This window comes from Leptodactylus fuscus, chromosome 6 (assembly GCF_031893055.1).
Source record: "Leptodactylus fuscus isolate aLepFus1 chromosome 6, aLepFus1.hap2, whole genome shotgun sequence".
Taxonomy (NCBI): Eukaryota; Metazoa; Chordata; class Amphibia; order Anura; family Leptodactylidae; genus Leptodactylus; species Leptodactylus fuscus.
In genome coordinates this window covers 178,703,985-178,726,975 of record NC_134270.1, presented here as the reverse complement: position 1 = coordinate 178,726,975, position 22,991 = coordinate 178,703,985, and the positions used below count along the sequence as shown (strand labels likewise).

Below are 22,991 nucleotides of genomic sequence, written 5' to 3'. Positions count from 1 at the left end.
ATGATAATAAAGAAATAATAGATTATTATATAATGTAATCCCCATGGCAGTGCAGTAGGGGGCAGTGTAATAATGTAAGTACATCCGGCTGCAATGTGCTCTAAGAATACCATCTATCTATCTATCTATCTATCTATCTATCTATCTATCTATCTATCTATCTCTCATCTATCTATCTATCTATCTATCTATCTATCTATCTCTCTCTCTATCTTCTATCTATCTATCTATCTATCTATCTATCTATCTCTCTATCTATCTCCTATCTATCTATCTATCTATCTATCTATCTATCTATCTCCTATCTATCTATCTATCTATCTATCTATCTCCTATCTATCTATCTATCTATCTATCTATCTATCTATCTCCTATCTATCTATCTATCTATCTATCTATCTATCTATCTCCTATCTATCTATCTATCTATCTATCTATCTATCTATCTATCTCCTATCTATCTATCTATCTATCTATCTATCTCCTATCTATCTATCTATCTATCTATCTATCTATCTATCTATCTATCTATCTATCTATCTATCTATCTCCTATCTATCTATCTATCTATCTATCTCCTATCTATCTATCTATCTATCTATCTATCTATCTCCTATCTATCTATCTATCTATCTATCTATCTATCTATCTATCTCCTATCTATCTATCTATCTATCTCCTATCTATCTATCTATCTATCTATCTATCTATCTATCTATCTATCTATCCATTCATCTCTAGGTATGAAAACTCCTAATGGGGCTGGAGAACCCCTCTAAGTGCCGCTAGATCCATTTACACCTCTGATATTAACCCTAAACACACAGAACTAGATCCCCAACTATCTGATATCATGTAGTGTAATACTCACCGAGTCTCCGCACTTCTGTCTCTGCTCTTTAGTCCGCTCGTCCTTTTCATTCTCCCCGACTTCCCCATTCTATGTCCTAAGGACTGTCTGACCACATTCCTGTCTGATCACTTTCCTCTATGAATATATAAGTCAAGTCTATATATTTATCTTTTTTGAAATTATCTACATCCGTCTGTGGAGATCTCATTGTGAGGTGCACTGATATAACTGGTTATGCAAATGTATAAGCTAGAAATATGGAGTCATTGAACCCCTTAGGGCTAGTTCACATGGGGCCAAAGGGGCGGATTGTGACAGTGGAATCCACGTCATAATCTGCCCCTTTACAATGGTGGTCTATGTAGACCACTAGCAACTGCCGATAGCGGATTCTGCGGCTCGTTGAGCTGCGGTGTCCACCTGGTGGCAGCAACCTCCGGTGTCAGCCCGTTCATTTGAGCCGACTCCAAGGTGGGGAAAGACGCGATCGTGACATCGTGGCAGGCGGATTTTGACCATATTTTGACTTGGATTTCCCCCCCGTGTGAACAAGCCCTCAACGTCACGGCCATTATGGACCTCAGGGCATGGTAAGAAGATCAGAAATCTGGAGGTACTGGCCAAAACATATACATAATAGGTGAGAGCAGTACAAGGGGACATGTCCACTGCCCGGCATTAGTCTCTATATTGGCCCTGCCTATAACTGACCAGTCTATGGATTACCAATAGAAGTGGAGAAATGACCCCCGATTCTCCGAAACGTTACCCAATAGAAACAATGATCACACTTCATCATATCTGTAATATGTTTTATTAGGTTATAATAATGCAAAATGATGGAAATGTGAATTTTACATAGAAAATCAAGTATCAAAAATGTAAATTGTTGTAGTTTCTGCAGAAGGTCTTGTAGTATATACAGGTGTAGCCGAGGATAACATGACTCCTAACCAGGTAACAACACCGCGGCACAGAGAGATAACTCGGCTCTTCCAATGGGTTGTGTTGTCTTCTGAGATAAGATATCAGGGCACAGAAAGTTATCACACTGCAGAGAGTCAGGATAAGCCGCTACATCTGTAAGTGTCTCAATCTGATCTGTATTGTTACATCTTCTGCTCAATATTAGATAACAATAGAGAAGTTTTCACAGCCGAGGGGAAATGGATATCAGTGGCCGAGGTAGAACAAATTGACAATCCAGCAGAATGACAGACCAATGTATAGTCAGACAATCCAGGATCAATACTAAGCTATCAATACTATAATATCAGGAGGATAGTTTATAGTATATAATAAGTGGTAAAGATAAGAGAGGAGATTCATAGAGAGCCAAGACCTGAGACTCCCGACTGACCACTCAGCTGGCCCTACAGTAAGGCCGTATTAGACCGCGGGATATTCAGGGCAGTTATCGGCAATGAATCCTCCGGAAAACGCTCATTCCCCATAACTGTCCTGTCTAAGGGAGCGTTCACACTACCGTCGGTGTCCGACATGTAGTGTCCGCTCCTAGTGTCCGCTCAAAATCTGTCACGGACACTAGGAGCGGACACTAGATGTGTCCGTGACACCTGTCATTCACTTGAATGGGCATCGGGTGCGTTCTTTTGCACTCCGTGCCCGTCCTTCTCTGTCCGCAAGAGAAGATGTCCGACTTCTCAAGCGGACAGAGGAACCCTGCATGCAACAAGCAAATGCTGGAAAGTCGTCTGGTTGTATCTTTTATGCAGGAATTGGGAATTGCTGCCTCCATTGGGATGATATCACCATTGTTATTAGTAAGCAAATGAGCTCTTTGGAAGAACCAGGATCATTGCCATTGCTCTAAAGAGGTAAGTGGCAATGGAGAGAGTGAGTCACAAGGGGGAAACAATGTTTGATTAAGGCGACTCTAACCTATCTATCTGCAGGACTGGGGTGATATGCTGGTTCTGGTGACAGTAACCTACAGTCCTATGAAAAAGTTTGGGCACCCCTATTAATCTTAATCATTTTTTGTTTTAAATATTTTGGTGTTTGCAACAGCCATTTCAGTTTGATATATCTAATAACTGATGGACACAGTAATATTTCAGGATTGAAATGAAGTTTATTGTACTAACAGAAAATGCGCAATATGCATTAAACCAAAATTTGACCGGTGCAAAAGTATGGGCACCTCAACAGAAAAGTGACATTAATATTTAGTACATCCTCCTTTTGCAAAGATAACAGCCTCTAGTCGCTTCCTGTAGCTTTTAATCAGTTCCTGGATCCTGGATGAAGGTATTTTGGACCATTTCTTTCTACAAAACAATTCAAGTTCAGTTAAGTTTGATGGTCGCCGAGCATGGACAGCCCGCTTCAAATGATCTGAAAACAAAGATTGTTCAACATAGTTGTTCAGGGGAAGGATACAAAACGTTGTCTCAGAGATTTAACCTGTCAGTTTCCACTGTGAGGAACATAGTAAGGAAATGGAAGACCACAGGGACAGTTTTTGTTAAGCCCAGAAGTGGCAGGCCAAGAAAAATATCAGAAAGGCAGAGAAGAAGAATGGTGAGAACAGTCAAGGACAATCCACAGACCACCTCTAAAGAGCTGCAGCATCATCTTGCTGCAGATGGTGTCACTGTGCATCGGTAACAATACAGCGCACTTTGCACAAATAGAAGCTGTATGGGAGAGTGATGAGAAAGAAGCCGTTTCTGCACGTACGCCACAAATAGAGTTGCCTGAGGTATGAAAAAGCACTGGCGCTCATGTTTAATGTGAAGAGTATAGTAGTGAATATGCAAAAAGTAATGTCTGAAAGACCAACAACGCCCACCCAATATACAATACGTAGAGGAAGAGAAGAGCAAAATAAGAAGTCCGCTATGGCTAGGTGGAGGAACCACACGGCACTGGTTGTCTTCTTCATCCTGAATCCGGCAATCCAGATGACTAATCCATTACCGATAATCCCAAGAACAAAAGTGATGCTGCATAAAGTAATGGACACCTTCTGGAAAAGGTATGCAACATCAATCTCGTCATATGTATTGCAGTGTTCTCTCCTTGGAAGATAAGACAGGATAGAAGTTAGTCTTGTGAAGAATTTATATCTTAAATATCTATTTTGTACACCGGGGTATACAGGAAAGTGAAAAATAACAAACAAAGTATCTCCAGTGTCGGACTGAGTTTTCTTGGGCCCAATAAACAAATTAGGAACACAGGGTATTGGGAAACACACTATAATTTTGTATACACCTACGAATCCCACTTTTAAAAAATAAAACATAACCTTTAATAACGTTTTCTCTAAAATCTTTCTGTATATTTTAAACAAACACACACTGCCAAGAGGCAATAACAGTGACTCTTTGTTTCACATAGTCACACTTTTTTACTATCCAGCTTAATCAATGAAGCTCACAGACCCACTAAATTAGTTTAGGTAAAGGCAGGGTTAATTCCCCTCTGAGCTACTTTAATCTTTCAGAGTTCTCTTTCACTCATCTGCCTCTTACTTCATAAGTCCTTAAGTCCATGTGTCAATAGGAACCACTTACAGGCTAATCTCTAATGCAGCTGATTAGTTAAACTACAATGTATTGTTTTCTTTTCTGACTGGGGGGAGAGAACAAGAGAAGAGTTTCAAGATCACTAATCTGGTCAGTCTTATCTGATCTAGGCTGTTGTTCCCAGATACAGCGGGTGCGACTATGCAAATCTCTTCCCCTAGATAAGATTGTCTCCCGTGCTAAGTAAACTACTGCAGTTAGAGATGCCTATTAACATCTATAAAGCTTCCTCAACGCGTTTCCCCATCACATAGGTTCATCAGGAGGATCTACAATAGGTTTTTGATGTGGCTCATAATACAGCGGTACAAGATATGCGGTGAAAACCGCAGTTCCCGGGGCCTTGAAGGTAGACCCCGGTATGGATATGTGTCTGACCATACCGGGGTCTACCTTCAAGGCCCCGGGAACTGCTTACGAAGTAAGAGGCAGATGAGTGAAAGAGAACTCTGAAAGATTAAAGTAGCTCAGAGGGGAATTAACCCTGCCTTTACCTAAACTAATTTAGTGGGTCTGTGAGCTTCATTGATTAAGCTGGATAGTAAAAAAGTGTGACTATGTGAAACAAAGAGTCACTGTTATTGCCTCTTGGCAGTGTGTGTTTGTTTAAAATATACAGAAAGATTTTAGAGAAAACGTTATTAAAAGTTATGTTTTATTTTTTTTTTTAAAAAAGTGGGATTCGTAGGTGTATACAAAAAAAAAAAAAAAGCCCAATAAACAAAATGATTCTCTGGGAACAACCGGAGGATCCTCTGCTACTCTGATAAGTCTGTTCTGCAGTGATAAAGTCACACTATAGTCCTAGGTAACCAACAACAAGAATCCCCAGGGCTGGCTGACCTCACTCTCCATTTAGATATTAGGCTTGATCTGCATCTTCATGGACACATTTGTTTTTTACCTCTTTGCTATTCCTGTGCAGAGGATCAGCCCTGTAAAGGTTGGCACTGTCCAAGAAGAAGGGTTATTGGGGCCAAATGCTGTGGACACCATCTTTGTGGAAATGTTGCCCCCATAACAAGTACAGATATGTCCTCCCTAGCCTGTCATCATATTCTGAGATGGGCCTTGAGATGGGCACAATTTAGTGATATTCTATCATGAGATATATATGCTATACATGTCTATGTGTGGCCACCCAGTGGTTGTCAAACAATCTGTGCCAGTTAATCTCTGTTAGTCTAAATGTGAGTAATGTATACAGAGTGACAGCCTATACCTGCAATCAGGGCCGTATTAACACATTGGTGGGCACAATTCAAAGGTTTCATAAACAGGCTCCACCACATGTTTGAAATACTTAATTTGCATAAATAGTAATGCCCCGTCAGTGTCTCCTAAATGGTATAATGGCCCATAGTTGCCCTCATACAACATAAGTGGCCCATTACTCTATCAAATGCGCCTGCGGAGGCATCAGACACCCCCAGTGGTCCTTCATACATTAACTTGTCCAATGTCAGTGTCCCCTCAATAACTATATTATAATATCCACTATGCCCCCACACAAAATCCATTTTCTAATGTGCCCCCACAATATATTGTCACCTTTCAAGCTTGTCCCCTCCCCAATATCAATTAAATAAACAAATAAAGAAAAAATAAAACCTAATACTCACCTGTCCCCTTTTATCTTTTGTCTCTGCTGCCGGAAGCTTCAGGGTGCAACATGTGCGATATATGTGACATCACTATCACTATATATCACTATATGTGACATCACTATCACTATATATCACTATATGTGACATCACTATCACTATATATCACTATATGTGACATCACTATCACTATATATCACTATATGTGACATCACTATCACTATATATCACTATATGTGACATCACTATTTAGTGCCTCTTGTTCCTGAGCAGTACACCGGGAGCAGAGTGGCTAAATGGTAATGTTAGGCCGGGCCGGAGCCTCCATAGTACCGCGCAGAGGCTGCCAGCCCACTGTTTGCAATGCTGGAGTGGCACTTCCGGTCCTCTGTGAGGAAAGGTCGGAACCTCTGCATTAATCTGCGGGGATTCCAGTCTCCTTCTGGGGTCAGGAGGTCAGGGGAGTCAGCGGCGGGCCGGAGGCTATTTAGGCCCCATTCTGACTCTGGCCTGACGCTAGTTATTCAGATATTCTGGTGACAGCTCCCTTCCTGCGGTTCCATTGCAATCCTGACCCTGAACCTCCTGATTAGTCCTCTCTGTGTTCCTGTGTATGACCTTGGCTCGCCTTCCAGACTACCTCTCCTTAACCTCCTGACTTGGCTACCTTCTGACCTCCTGTGGATAACCTCGGCTTGTTTTCTGACTACTCCTGCTTGCCCTCTGTTTGGCTACTCCGTGACCTGTTATGCATGACCCGACTCTCCTGACTTCGCATTTTCTTCTCCCATATCCTGGCTTGATTGACTTCGTTTTTGCTATCCTTGGAACCTGTGAGACCTCCAGTTTACTGACTTGGCCTGTACGACTTCTCTGCAGTGTTTTTACTACCTTCTGGCAAATCTCAGAACATCTCTCGCTCCGTGCTGACCAGCTCTCCTGTTTATTCATCAACATGAGGTTAGTGTTTCTGGATTTTCTGGGTCCTCTATTACTTGGGGTACCGTCTGATTAAATTCCTATTCCAATAGTTTTTGTTTATTCTTAGGGGGCGTTCACACTACCGTTGGTGTCCGATTGCAGTGTCCGTTGCTACTGTCCGTTCAAGATTTTAGCAACGGACACTAGCTGTGTCCGTTTCAATTTCCATTCATTTCAATGGGATTTCATCTGTTGTCCGTTTGTGTCCTTAAGGGTCCATTAACAACCATGTCCGTTTTTTCAAGCGGACAGAGAAATCACACATGCAGGATTTTTTTGTCCGTTTGAAAAAACGGACAGAAAGTGTCCGTTTTTTATTTAACATTGAGGTCTATGGGCAACGCACATATAACGGACAGTAACTGATGGCCATCAGTTACAGTTCGTTATTTTCTGTCCGTTTATTTTCTGCACATGCTCAGAAAGCATAAACAGCAAAAAGAAAAAAAACGGACAGTATAAAAAAGGACACCAACTGATGCTAACTGATACTAATGTGTCCGTTTTTTTTAAACTGATCCATTAAATGGATCAGTTAAAAAAATGGACACATTAACATCAGTTAGTGTCCGTTAATGTCCGTTATGATAGGTGTCCGTTTTTTTTCTTTTAAACGGACACCTTCATAACGGACACCAACGGTAGTGTGAACGCCCCCTTAGTAGTAGTTTAACGGTTTGTACAGGAATTATAGGAACCTCAGGGGTGGGTGTAAAACATAGAAATAGTCATACTGACATATCACACTATGACATACCACCCTATGACATATCATCCTATGACATACAACCCTATGACACATCACACTATGACACATCACACTTTGACATACAACCCTATGACACATCACACTATGACACATCACACTATGACATACAACCCTATGACATATCACCTGTGCTCCTCATTCCTTCCCATGCCGGGACTCTCTAGTTTGGAAACCAAGGGGCTCACATGACCTCTGCTGAGAGTGACCTCAGTGGTCTCTATTGGGGGACAGGTGACATCATTCAAATACGTCACTTATTCCTTACCAGCAGCCACTGAGGTCACTGACTGGTCTCGTTGGCCCAGCGCATACAACACAGTGACCTGGGGGATAGCTAAGTAGGACTTTCATCTTTGTTTTACACCCACCCCATTAATTCTTGGACAACCCCTTTAATTCTTTAGATTGAAGTCAGGAGACGTCTGTTATCCCCCAAATACAGGTCTTGAAATTTAATTTTTTTAGCCAAACGTCTCCTTTACATAAGAGCAACATAATCTCCCTTACTAAGGGAATGTTCACGTGACCGACTTGGTCTTTTGCTAAGCGAATCTAAGTGACTATAAATATAAATAATTCTGTGACAATTTCTGCACCTGATGGGCAATATTGGTATCTGTCGGAAGATCGAGCGGCGCTTATTATTCCTCCAGCTAAAAATATCAACAATAGGGAAAATCCTCTAGAAGAAAAATCTGCCCCTGACTCCCATAGAAGGGAATAGAGGCTGGTGTTAGGCGAAATCCACCTCAACTCCAGTGCCAAATTCCTCCATGTAAACATTACCTAAGAACTCTGGGTAAGGAATATGCAAATTAGACCTAAGATAGGAGGCCACTATCTGAAAACATCTGTGTGTGGATGGAGTCTCTTCCATCTGAAGAAAATATTTTAGCTTGGCCTTTAATCCCAGATTATTCCCTTAGTGAGAAAGTCTCTGTAAGGCTCAGGTCACATTTGTTACCAGGATGCAATGTCTAATATTGTACAATGATTAGAGATGAGCGAACACTAAAATGTTCGAGGTTCGAAATTCGATTCGAACAGCCGCTCAATGTTCGTGTGTTCGAATGGGTTTCGAACCCCATTATAGTCTATGGGGAACATAAACTCGTTAAGGGGGAAACCCAAATTCGTGTCTGGAGGGTCACCAAGTCCACTATGACACCCCAGGAAATGATACCAACACCCTGGAATGACACTGGGACAGCAGGGGAAGCATGTCTGGGGGCATAAAAGTCACTTTATTTCATGGAAATCCCTGTCAGTTTGCGATTTTCGCAAGCTAACTTTTCCCCATAGAAATGCATTGGCCAGTGCTGATTGGCCAGAGTACGGAACTCGACCAATCAGCGCTGGCTCTGCTGGAGGAGGCGGAGTCTAAGATCGCTCCACACCAGTCTCCATTCAGGTCCGACCTTAGACTCCGCCTCCTCCAGCAGAGCCAGCGCTGATTGGCCGAATTCCGTACTCTGGCCAATCAGCGCTGGCCAATGCATTCTATTAGCCCGATGAAGTAGAGCTGAATGTGTGTGCTAAGCACACACATTCAGCACTGCTTCATCACGCCAATACAATGCATTAGCCAGTGCTGATTGGCCAGAGTACGGAATTCGGCCAATCAGCGCTGGCTCTGCCGGAGGAGGCGGAGTCTAAGGTCGGACCTGAATGGAGACTGGTGTGGAGCGATCTTAGACTCCGCCTCCTCCAGCAGAGCCAGCGCTGATTGGTCGAGTTCCGTACTCTGGCCAATCAGCGCTGGCCAATGCATTCTATTAGCCCGATGAAGTAGAGCTGAATGTGTGTCGGCTCTCCTACATCAGAGCCGAGGGTGCGCTTGAACCCTTGTGCACACTCTGCTTCATCAAGCTAATAGAATGCATTGGCCAGCACTGATTGGCCAGAGTACGGAATTCGGCCAATCAGCGCTGGCCAATGCATCCCTATGGGAAAAAGTTTATCTCACAAAAATCACAATTACACACCCGATAGAGCCCCAAAAAGTTATTTTTAATAACATTCCCCCCTAAATAAAGGTTATCCCTAGCTATCCCTGCCTGTACAGCTATCCCTGTCTCATAGTCACAAAGTTCACATTCTCATATGACCCGGATTTGAAATCCACTATTCGTCTAAAATGGAGGTCACCTGATTTCGGCAGCCAATGACTTTTTCCAATTTTTTTCAATGCCCCCGGTGTCGTAGTTCCTGTCCCACCTCCCCTGCGCTGTTATTGGTGCAAAAAAGGCGCCAGGGAAGGTGGGAGGGGAATCGAATTTTGGCGCACTTTACCACGCGGTGTTCGATTCGATTCGAACATGGCGAACACCCTGATATCCGATCGAACATGTGTTCGATAGAACACTGTTCGCTCATCTCTAACAATGATCACCAGACAACAATGGGGTCTCCTGGTCTGTCGCAAATTTTCTGCAGTTGGACCAGGACATATAACGCTGCATGCTGAGCTATTCTTACACCACATGGGACACAATCTGCAGTGAAGGGTCTGATGTAGATGTGAATAGAGACCAACCTGATTCTCACTACAATCAAAGAATCTGAATTTATTGGTAGTCGTAATCCAGAGATATATTCGGTGAGGTCCAGTCATACAGAGCAGGATCCATTCTGACGTCTTATCTAAAAAGGAAATACATAAAATACTAATAATTATATGATAATAAATAAATAATAGATTAATATTATAGATGAGCGAACAGTAAAATATTCGATGTTCGTTATTCATTACAAATAGCAGCTCAATATTGGACTATTCAAACGAATATCGAACCCCATTATAGTCTATGGGGGAAAATGCTTCGTTTCAGGGGATCCCACCATTCACCTCAGGAGAGTCACCAAGTCCACTATGACACCCCAGGAAATGATGCCAACACCTCTGCAATGCAACTGGGCCAGCAGGGGGCGCATGTCTGGGGGCATCTAACACACCAAAGACCCTCTATTACCCCAACATCACAGCCTAACAACTACACACTATACACACTCACTACAACCTCTATCAAAGTGGGAAAATACCTGGAAACCTTCTTTACTCCCCAAATGGATGGACACAAACCCCAATTTAAGCTCAACAAACATTACCAAGAACCCCTGTAAATCACATTCCCCATGACAACCACAGATGGAATAGGCAATGGGAAATCCTTCAGTCCCCCCCTGACCTGTCATTGTGTGTGTGTGTGTGTGTGTGTGTGTGTGTGTGTGTGATGTAGTAAGACCTTCCAAAATTCACTTTTCTAGCCCTTAACATGAGCCCTTCCAAATTAAGTTAGAGGCCCTTAAGCTGAGCTACCAGCAGAGATTGAGGCCCTTCAGGTGACTTCAGCCTCTACCTGCAGAGTTGTATGCCCTTTGGGTGAGTAGAGCCTTGCACCAGCAGTGTTTTAGGCCCTTTGGGTGAGTTGAGCCTTGCACCAGCAGTGTTTTTGGCCGTTGGAGTGAGTAAAGCCTTGCACAAGCAGAGTGTTAGCCCCTTTAAAACTCTTTGCCCCTAAAACAGTGGTTCCAGAACCATCACTCTCATTGTGTTGGATTGATGCAGTGGATTGGACTGAGGACCCAGACATTGACCTTGATTTTGACTGTCAAATTGATAACATTTTGGCATCAAGTCCTGGGGGTAACTTTAATTTAGAGGACCGCAAAGGTGGAGAATTGGCTGCAACCACTACTAGCGGTAATGCTCCTCTAATATCGGACTCTACATTACCTCTACAGGGTTCTGATCAGGTGTTAATAGTCCAAACAACATGCTCCAGTACTTTAGCTGTAGATCAGAAACCACTTTCCCTTCCAACACCAGATGTAACCAAGCTTCACCATCATCAATCATCATCATCCTGCTGAGATGGAGCCACTAAAGGAAACCTTGCCTTCCATAGCATGTCCTGGAGCTGCGACTGAGCCAAATGTAAACAGAGTCCTTTGGAACTGAACAAAATTCAAAGTGTCAAAAGACTTTAGAGACTGTTGAAAGTAATGGGATCCAGAATGAGGAGTTCATCACAAGGCTGACAGACCCGACTCCAAATGCTGCAGCACAAGCAACCAGCAGTCAGACTAAGATGGTAGCTTCTTCAAGCAAGACACAAGATTCTTTGGAGCCAGAACAGGAAAACCCAGTGATCGCCATTGCAGCAAAAGTGTGAGCACCCCTGGCCTAGGCCATCTGTCAGAGCAGTTCATTCACAGATTGAATTTACTGTGATGGAGTCTTCATGCATATTAGTGGACATGGAGAACCTAAGGGAGCATTCACACGGAGTAACGCCAGCCGTAATTTGTGCTTATTTTTACTGGCGTATAAATGCGAGTTTACGCTTTACGCTGCGTTTTTTTACTATGAGCAAATACGCGGCGTTTTTTGCTCACGTAAAAAACACAGCGTAAACGGAGCGTTTACGTGAGCAAAAAACGCCGCCTATACGCTCAGAGTAAAAAACGTCGCGTAAATGCAGCGTAAACGCGACCCTCGCATTTCTACGCTAGTAAAAATAAGCACAAATTACGGCCGGCATTACTCCATGTGTATGCTCCCTTAGGTACAAGATCCTCATGCTGAGCTGGCCTCATTACTGAACACGATCAACCAGGATAATCAGGGCTGGAAACAGCCATCACATCGTACCGAAAGGAATCACCCTCGGTTTGGAAAGAAGCCATCTAAACGATGCACCTTTAATTGAGTTGAGCCTTGCACCAGCAGTGTTTTTGGCCCTTTGGGTGAGTTGAGCCTTGCACCAGCGTGTGTCCTGTAACATCAGACGGGCCCTAAGTTCTGAGCACAAAGTTCCACTTGACAACTTAGGCGTGGACAAGTGAATGCAGCCAGGGACGCTACATCTCAATCACGGCACACTGGCTGAATGTAGTTGAGGCTGGGCCGGGTCGCAAACTGTGGCGGCCTGCCTTGTCTCCCCGTCCAATATTCCTGGCAGAAGTGCTGAAACACCACCCTCCTCCTCCTCCTCCTCCTCCTCCTCCTCCGCCGTTGAATCTACCCCAGCTACTGGCGTGGGGAGACGTCAGCAGGCTGTGGTGAAGCTCATCAGCTTGGGGGACAGACAGCACAGTGCCTCCAAAGTCAGGGATGCCATCCTGGCTGAGATGGCAATGTGTTTTTCCTTGCAGCACCTTGGGCCAGGCATGTTTGTCATGTGTGATAACGGCAGGAACCTGGTGGCGGCTCTGGAGCTTGCCAGCCTCCAACACGTTCCATGCTTGGCCCATGTCTAACTTAGTGGTGCAACGTTTTTTGAAAACATACCCAAATGTACATGAGCTACTGGTGAAAGTGTGGCGCTTGTGTGCCCACTTTTGCAAGTGTACAGGAGCCGCTGCTAGCCTCCGAAGCCTCCAGCAAGGCCTACATCTGCCTGAACACCGGCTGTTGTGCGACGTCCCCACACGCTGTAACCCTACAAACCATATGTTGAGCAGGGTGTGTGAGCTGCAGATACCTTTGACGGAGTTCTACTGTAATGCTTGCTATTTTGTGTGCAGACACCCCTAATAAAAACTGGTTGGAATATATATAGCATGAAGTAACTTTTTTGCATCCCTGTTTTCCACTGTCAGTGTATAGCTCTGAGAAGAGATGTTGTTGTTCTTTGGTTTTTCCCTGCCTATCTCAAGCTAATCGCTATCTAGCCCTCAGCAGATATGTTTCTCTCCCTATCTCTCACTGCGAAATGACATGAATATGGCGGTGGCCGTTCTTATGAATCAGAGGTCACATGTTTTCGGCAGCCAATTGGTTTTTTCAATTTTTTTCACTGCCTCCGTTGTCGTAGTTCCTGTCCCACCTGCCCTGCACAGTTATTGGTGCAAAAACGCGCCAGAGAAGGTGGAGGGGACACAAATTTTTACTATGCATGCAGCCTGGTATTTGATGGGAACGAATACATCGAACGCCCTGATATTCGATCGAATACCTATTCGATCGAATGGCGTTCGCTCATCTCTATTCATGAGCGCAAACAGTACTGAATCACCAACCATCCATTACCCCCTCCCCCCTCACTGTTTGTTCCTCTAGTGTGAAAGGTGCAGATAAGTCATAAGAGAACAACAACCCTAAATGTTACCCTACCGCAATAGACACGCTCACCCCACACATGAGACAAAGCCTCTCCTGAGGTGAACCGCACAATGGGGATTATGTATATTATGTAAATTCAATGACTATATCATGGATGTGACATTATATATACCACACGTGATACAAATATCCATCTATTACTGTTACATTAGTAGCAGACTTTGGTTATACACTCTTCTATGTATCACCTACTCACCATTACATTGTTATTCTGTGGCCCTATATACAGCCGCCCTGTATACACTTTGGGAATATGGATTATCCAGTTCTGTCTCTCCCCCTCCCTCTATGTCTATATTATCTCTATGTGATAGTTAGGATTTTATAGATTTACTTAATAACTAGGAATTATTTATTATAGATGAGTGAACGCCGTTTGATCGAATTGGTATTCTATTGAATATCAGGCTGTTCAAAGTATTCGATTCCAATCGAATACCATGAGGCAAACACAGTAAAAATTCGTATCCCCCTCCCACCTTCCCTGGCGCGTTTTTTGCACCAATAACTGTGCAGGGGAGGTGGGACAGGAACCACAACAACGTAGGCATTGAAAAAAAAAATTGAAAAAACCCATTGGCTGCCGAAAACATGTGACCTCTGATTTATAAGAATAGTCGGCACCATCTTCATCACATTTGCGGTGAGAGATAGGGAGACAGGGATAAGATAAGATAATCCTTTAATAGTCCCACAGTGGGGAAATTTCAGTATGTTTACAGCTGCATAGTAATACAGATACAGGATAATACACAGTAATATATTACAGAAGTAGTAGACACACATATGCTGAGAAAGATATACTAGGAGTCAATAGCAGCTTAGGAACAGAGAAGAAAGAAGGAGGACATTCATAATCATTAGTTCCCTGTGCGGAGTGTCTTCGCTTGGTCTGATGTAGATTATACAGCCTGGTCGCGGTTGGAAGGAAGGAAGGAAGGAAGGAAGGATCTGCTGAGGGCTAGATAGGGATTAGCTTAAGCTAGGCAGGGAAAAATGGAAGAACAACAACAGCTCTTCTCAGAGCTATACACTGCAGGGAGAGGAGGCGATATGCGCTCAATCCAGCTTTGTACGGCGTGTCCCCCCAAACGCCAGAGTGGGATACACAGCACTTGTCAGGCTATATACGCTCAACACAGCTTTCCACGGGATGTCCCCCCAAAAACCTAACAGGGATACAGAGCATTAAGTCCGGCTATATATGCTCAACCCAGTTTTCCAGGACATGTCCCACCAAAAACCTAACAGGGATACAGAGCATTAAGTCTAAAATGCGTAAGGCTAGCGCAAAGGGACAGGGACGAGGATGGGGATTAGGACAGGGGCGTGGAAATGTAGCTGGGGAGCAAGGTTGCGGTCAACCAACAGCAGATCCCAGGAATACTGCTCTACGGCAGCAAGCATTGAGCTTTCCCACAGTCCCTGGCTTGATGGCCACATTGAGTAGGTTGCAGGGTACAAACCTAACCAGGCCCGAGCACCAGGAACAGGTGTTACAATGGCTGGCAGACAATGCTTCCAGCACATTCTTCACCAGCCAGTCATTCTCTACCTCAACTCCGCCTCCTACCCAACAGTCTGATCTTCCTTCCTCACAACATGCCCAATCTTCCCAGCAGAGTAATCCCACCTTTCCCACCTCCCAGGAGCTGTTTTCGGGGCCATTCACTGTCCCTCTCTCTGTCCCACCACTTCCCAAATCACAGAAGCTACCAGATGAGTTTCTGTGTCCTGATGCCCAAACACTGGAGCATCCGCCATTACCTGTTGTTGTTGACCAGCAACCCACCCTCAGTGACGATGATGAGACACAGTTGCCATCAGGGCAGCCTGTTGCCATGGACGGTGTGCAGGAGGAGGAGCTGAGAGAGGAATTGGAAGAGAAGGTGGTGGACAACCAGGACACTGATCCGACCTGGACAGGGGGGATGTTAAGCAAGGAAGCAGTGTAGATGTGGAGGGAAGTGCAGCACCAAAGAGGGTGGCTAGAGGCAGAGGCATGTCCAGAGGCAGAGGTCAGCTGCTTCACCAAAGCCAGGCCACAGGTAGCAGGTCCCAAAATGTTCCCTATTCTAGCCAGCCTAGAAAAACTCCTCCATCGAGGCCACGGTCTTCGGTGGTGTGGAGATTTTTCAACGTATGTGCGGAGGACAAATATAGTTCGGTTTGCACATGGGCAATGTGATTTAAAGGGGTGCTTGGTAATGGTTCTTTAGCTTAAAATTTGGGTTTCTCTCCATACAATTGGGGAGGAAAGAAGGTTTCCAGGTATTTTCCACTTTCATAGTGTTTTTTTGAGTGTGTATAGTGTGTAGTTGTTAGGCTGTGATGTTGGGGTAATACAGTGACTTTGGTGTGTTAGATGCCCCCAGACATGCTTCCCCTGCTGTCCCAGTTGCATTGCAGAGGTGTTGGTATCATTTCCTTAGGTGTGATAGTGGACTTGGTGACCCTCCTGAGTCGAATTGTGGGTTCCCCTGAAACAAAGTTTTTTTTCCCCAAACTATAATGGAGTTCGATATTCGTTCAATTTTTGTACATCAGTCTACATGCTGTCTGAGCGGTATAGCATTATCTGTGATATTCTCTGAGAAAATGTGAATGCAAAATGGTTCCATCTGCAAATTTCTTATCCTTTCAGAGTAAAAAGGTTCCATCTCCTTCTGCCAATAAAGCGGCTGTCTGAATCGGCGTGGACATGCGCAGATTCAGACATCCGCTTTGGTGGAAGAATTCTGTTGAAGAGGCCAACATGGTGTTTTGTAGATTTACATATGATGCTGCTGAAATAATTGAGTATTTGGAAGAATTCTCTGATCTTAGTCTAACATCTGGATCTGAATATTTCCCATCAATAGATGAAGACACTGAGACCTGTTTTTCGTCAGAGGAATTTTCCTCCAATGTTACAGTTGTGATCCAACCACTGGGTGCCAACTCTCATAGGAGATTGCAAGTACTGTAATGTTAGGCCTGGTTCAAATCTGCATTTAGTATTCCCTCTGGGGAGTCCACATGGGGACCCCAGTTTCTTGTGCAATAGTAACTTTGCAGAAACATGGAATACAGTGGGGCAAAAAAGTATTTAGTCAGTCACCAATAGTGCAAGTTCCACCACTTAAAAAGATGAGAGGCGTCTGTAATTTACATCATAGGTAGACCTCAACTATGAGAGACAAAATGAGAAAACAAATCCAGAAAATCACATTGTCTGATTTTGTAAGAATTTATTTGCAAATTATGGTGGAAAATAAGTATTTGGTCACCTGCAAACAATCAAGATTTCTGGCTCTCACAGACCTGTAACTTCTTCTTTAAGAGTCTCCTCTTTCCTCCACTCATTACCTGTAGTAATGGCACCTGTTTAAACTTGTTATCAGTATAAAAAGACACCTGTGCACACCCTCAAACAGTCAGACTCCAAACTCCACTATGGTGAAGACCAAAGAGCTGTCAAAGGACACCAGAAACAAAATTGTAGCCCTGCACCAGGCTGGGAAGACTGAATCTGCAATAGGCAACCAGCTTGGATTGAAGAAATCAACTGTGAGATTAATAATTAGAAAATGGAAGACATACAAGACCACTGATAATCTCCCTCGATCTGGGGCTCCACGCAAAATCTCACCCCGTGGGGTCAAAATGATCACAATAACGGTGAGCAAAAATCCCAGAACCACGCGGGGGAACCTAGTGAATGAACTGCAGAGAGCTGGGACCAATGTAACAAAGCCTACCATCAGTAACACACTACGCCGCCAGGGACTCAGATCCTGCAGTGCCAGACGTGTCCCACTGCTTAAGCCAGTACATGTCCGGGCCCCTCTGAAGTTTACTAGAGAGCATTTGGATGATCCAGAAGAGTATTGGGAGAATGTCCTATGGTCTGATGAAACCAAACTGGAACTGTTTGGTAGAAACACAACTTTACGTGTTTGAAAGAAAAAGAATACTGAGTTGCATCCATCAAACACCATACCTACTGTAAAGCATGGGGGTGGAAACTTCATGCTCTGGGGCTGTTTCTCTGCAAAGGGGCCAGGACGACTGATCCGGGTACATGAAAGAATGAATGGGGCCATGTATCGGGAGATTGTGAGTGCAAACCTCCTTCCATCAGCAAGGGCATTGAAGATGAAACGTGGCTGGGTCTTTCAACATGACAATGATCCAAAGCACACCGCCAGGGCAACGAAGGAGTGGCTTTGTAAGAAGCATTTCAAGGTCCTGGAGTGGCCTAGCCAGTCTCCAGATCTCAACCCTATAGAAAACCTTTGGAGGGAGTTGAAAGTCCGTGTTGCCAAGCGACAGCCCCAAAACATCACTGCTCTAGAGGAGATCTGCATGGAGGACTGGGCCAACATACCAACAACAGTGTGTGCCAACCTTGTGAAGACTTACAGAAAACGTTTGACCTCTGTCATTGCCAACAAAGGAGATAGAACAAAGTATTGAGATGAAATTTTGTTACTGACCAAATACTTATTTTCCACCATAATTTGCAAATAAATTCTTACAAAATCAGACAATGTGATTTTCTGGATTTGTTTTCTCATTTTGTCTCTCATAGTTGAGGTCTACCTATGATGTAAATTACAGACGCTTCTCATCTTTGTAAGTGGTGGAACTTGCACTATTGGTGACTGACTAAATACTTTTTTGCCCCACTGTACTAAGAACATAACAAGCTTCTATTCTTCATGTAACACTTACAAGTTCTCGGCCTCACCTGCTAATACTCATCTATTTCATTCCAATTATTATTGTTGTTTGTGAAAACAAATACATAGAATTAGAATGAAATGGCAATCACTTTTACCCCTCACATATCTGAGACGAGTTTTTCCATCATTGTGTTATTACAAAGTGAAAAGGTTCTATCTGCTCAACGACATTTGACATTTTCTGAAACAATAAGGTTCTATCTCCAAAAGTTATCGCTTATATTAAACTAGAAACAATTTAGATGGAAAAAAAAACAATCTGTAATTACTTTCATTACTTATGTACAGGAAAAAAAATTCAGCCGATTCACTTATTGATATAACAATTATAACTTCCAAAACTTCAAGGTTGTGTGGAGATAGAAGCCTTTGGATCTAACACAGGACATAGAAATAAGACAAGGTTTATTCTGTCCATTCTCTGATATTAACCCTAAACACACAGAACTCTCTGATATCATGTAGTGTAATACTCACCAAGTCTCCGCACTTCTGTCTCTGCTCTATAGTCCGCTCGTTCTTTTTATTCTCCCCGACATCCCCAAGAAGTCACAAAGTGCTGTCTGACCACATTCTTGTACTTTCCTCTAGGACTATATAAGTCAATTTTATATGTTTGCTTTTCAAGAAATTATCTACATCATTCTGAGGAGATCTGGGTATGCAAATGTGTAAGCTACTGTCAAAGTATGGAGTTCTTTTACCCTTAAGGTCACCGCCATTATGACCTTCAGCACATGGTAAGCTTCTCCTTGTCACATTCTAAGACTTGGTTCACATCAGAGTTCGGGTTTCCGTTCAGGAATTCCGCTTGGGGAAACCTTTATGCATTAAAAAAGCGGTTACGTAAGAAACCACACGGACTCTATAGACTATAATGGGGTCCATGTGGTTTCCACTAAGTTTCCACACGAAATATGCGGAGAGAAAAGTCATACAAGCAGCACAGTATTAGACATGACAATGTGACAAAATAACTAACATATCAAACAATAGGAGTGGGGGCCCTGCTTGTGAAATCTTACAATCTATGAAGAGATAGGGGGACACAGGTATTTTAAATTTTTTATTTTTGACTCCCCGCCTGTATAACTTTTTTAAATTTTTTCCATTGACACAGCTGTATGATGGCTTAGTTTTTGCAAAGAAAAATTGTATTTCATATTGGATCCATTTAATATGTTGTACAAGGTACTGGGAAGCAGGAAACAATTTGTAACGGGGAATAACTGGAGAAAAACTGCGTTTATAGTAGTAGTATGCCTTTTAAATGGCTTATTAAAGGTTAAATTTTACCAAGCTTGAAAGGAGTGCGGACCTGCTCTATTTCTACAAGTATTCAGCTGTGAACCTGCCTCTTAAAGTCCGGAGGAACAAAGGCCGTGCCCCCTATCAAGAACTTGGGAGTTATATGGTGAGATCGAATCTCTTTTTTTCTTTATATGATTTGGATATATTCCTTGCCCCTGTACCCTTATTGAGACATAGCAAAGGATTAACATTATACATGATCTTTGGAGTCCCACAGTAGAGTGTGACATATATCTGTGACCTGATCTAGGGTTTTATATTTTAGTATTTTAATGGTTGGCACAATAAAAGTGAAGTTTTAATTATGTATCAGAATCTTCTAGCTGTGTGGAGTCAGTGAATTAGTTTTGAACTAAGAAAACACAATATCTCTAAGTCGGTGATTGTGCTTGTCCAGGTAGAGTAATCCAGAGCACTGGTGCAGCTCAAGAAAAATCTTGGAGACGGGAGTAGGATGTTCAGATTACAAAGGATACAAGCTGAATTGTGAATAGTGCCCATTATATATGTTATCTGCAACCTGTAAAAAATTTTAAGGAATTTTTGCCCATTCATTTCGAAGAACATTTGTGAGGTCAGACAGTGATGTTGGAGATTGAGAGGTCCTGGGTCACCATTTCCATTCTAATTCATCTCTCGAGTGTTGCGGGTCAGGGCTTTGTGTGGTCAATCCAGTTCTTCCAAATTAAACTCTTCCAACCATTCCCTTATGAAGTTAGCTTTGTGCACTGGGGCGCAGTCAAGGGCCTTCCCCAAATTATTCCCCCAAAATTGGAATTGTGTAATTCTCTAAAATGTCTTGGTCTACTGAAGCATTAAGCTTTCCGTACATTAAACTATATGCATAGCTCTGTGCTTTATACCACTTGAGCGAAGGGTTACACCCCTCCATAGGATGGCTTGGTGTTGTTAGGTTTGGATGCAGATACTCAAGCATGGAAACCCAAGTCATAAAGCTCCTGGTGGGGAGAGTTTTTATGCTCCTCAGTACTTGGCACCCCCACTCTGTAAGTTTATGTGATCTGTTTGCACTTCGTGTTGCTGGCGTTCCTAGACCCTTTAACATTTCAATAAAAGCACTCATAGGTGATGATGGAATATCTACTCTAGTAATGCATGGAGGCAGCACTCAGATGTATGTGTTATTCCATGGGTGCCAGTTCAAAACGGAACTGATCACCTCCCCACGTAATGGTATAAGCCAAAAAGTAGAATTGAACAGAACACCAGATATGGTTATGCGTCACATAGTTACATAGTTACATAGTAGATGAGGTTGGATAAAGACATCAGTCCATCAAGTCCAACCTATAACCCTACAATCCCTACAGTGTTGATCCAGGGGAAGGCAAAAAAACCCATGAGGCTCATTCCAATTGCCCTATTTCAGGGGAAAAAATTCCTTCCCGACTCCAAATAAAAACTCTTTATTGATACATTGCAACGTTTCGGGAATGTCCCTTCATCAGACACATGACATGAATTATAGATTTCATCAGTGAAGTCCAAGTGGATCATTTAATCACCAGATCCTGCAGGTAAATGTGATGGAAAGGTTCAAGATTGGTCCCAAAAGGCAATAGGCGTATGTAGCAGTCAGTAGTAGCCCCTATTGTCTTAACAGTGGTGTTTTGCTGCCATCTACTGGTATGAAGAAATATAGCCTTGGACTGCACTACTGTGAGAGACAATAATCACCCTGTTCTGTTTGGTAAATGGTGCGGTCCAGAGGAAGTGACATGAGCAGGAAGCACAGAGTAGCGTGGTGTGGGTCCAGAGTGTGTGCTGTGAGGACCTGTGAGAGGCCATTGCTGCTGTAGGCCATAGTAGAAGGCCTGAAACACTGCAGAGACTGACTGGAGAAAGCGGCAGTGTTGTGGAGATTGTTCTGGAGACTAAAGCCGGACTGTGCCTTGGACTGTGTTCAGACCTTCACCCAAGACAGAAGCAAGCCAGAGTCTGCTGAGTTCCTGGACAGGCCTGCATCGAGGGAGCACCGCAGAGAGAGACTGTATAAACCCGGTACCGTACAAGTATCTCAGGGACAGCTAGGGCCAGTTTATAGCGTGCGTTATCCTCATACTGTTATATGTAACTTAGTTTTATTTTGTTGATTCCTTCCCATTTTCCATAAGTAAAGTGTGTTATCTACCTGCCAGTGTGCGTCTGTCTCCTAGTCACGGATCCTTGTTACCTGCTGGCCCGTACTTACATTTTGGCGTAGTCAGCAGGATCCGTAGCTCAGGAGACATGTCGGACAGGGAAGAGGGAACCTTTGCCGGGTCAAGCTCAGGCGCCCCAGCTGATAGTCCCAATGTAGCTGTTTTACCAGGAAGGAGAATGGTGCCGCCAGGGTCAGTGATGAGCCAAGTGACAAAATTTGATGGGTGTAATATGACGGTAGCTGAATGGGCAGATCAGATACGAGGCTTACAGCAGATATATGACATTGCACCAGATGTGATAGTACAGTTGGCCACACTGACGCTGACAGGGGACGCCAAGACGACTGTCAGGCTACAACCAGCTAATGAGAAAAAGACATTTGATGAAGTAGTGACTTTGTTAGAGACCATTTATGGAGAGACAGCATCATTAGGTTCCCTAAAGGTCAGGTTCTTTCAGCGAACCCAGTCAGAAACTGAAACTCTCCCTCAGTATGCCAATGCCCTACAAGAACTACTCAATGACGTTAGGGAAAAAGGGGGAACCAACGCTATAGCCGACTATGACCGTACTCTCCGAGACCAGTTTGTCATAGGAATACGTGACAAGATCATAGCAGAGGCAATGCAAGATGAGATAAGGAGACGGCCACAATCTACCTTCAGTGACATACGGGTGGAGGCAATTTACCGTGCGAATAGTAAAGTGACTGAGCCACAGGTGAGACAGAGTGTCACACTAAGTCAAGGGGCTGAAGCAGCAGCTATAGGAAAAGCCAGAGACCTGGAGTCCATTATTCAGAAACTACAGGTACAAGTAGAATACCTAACAAAGCGCTGCGAAGATTATGCACAGCAGGCCAAGAGAGGCTATGAAGGAGGAAGAGTGAATAAAGTACC

General features: G+C 43.5%; 1 protein-coding gene across 1 annotated transcript in view; it reads right to left on the bottom strand.

Annotated features, from left to right (window-relative positions):
- Positions 1 to 22,991, bottom strand: part of LOC142210189 (N-formyl peptide receptor 3-like) — a 51,294-nt gene that overhangs the window by 2,565 nt on the left and 25,738 nt on the right. The gene's annotated exons all lie outside the window — the stretch shown is intronic.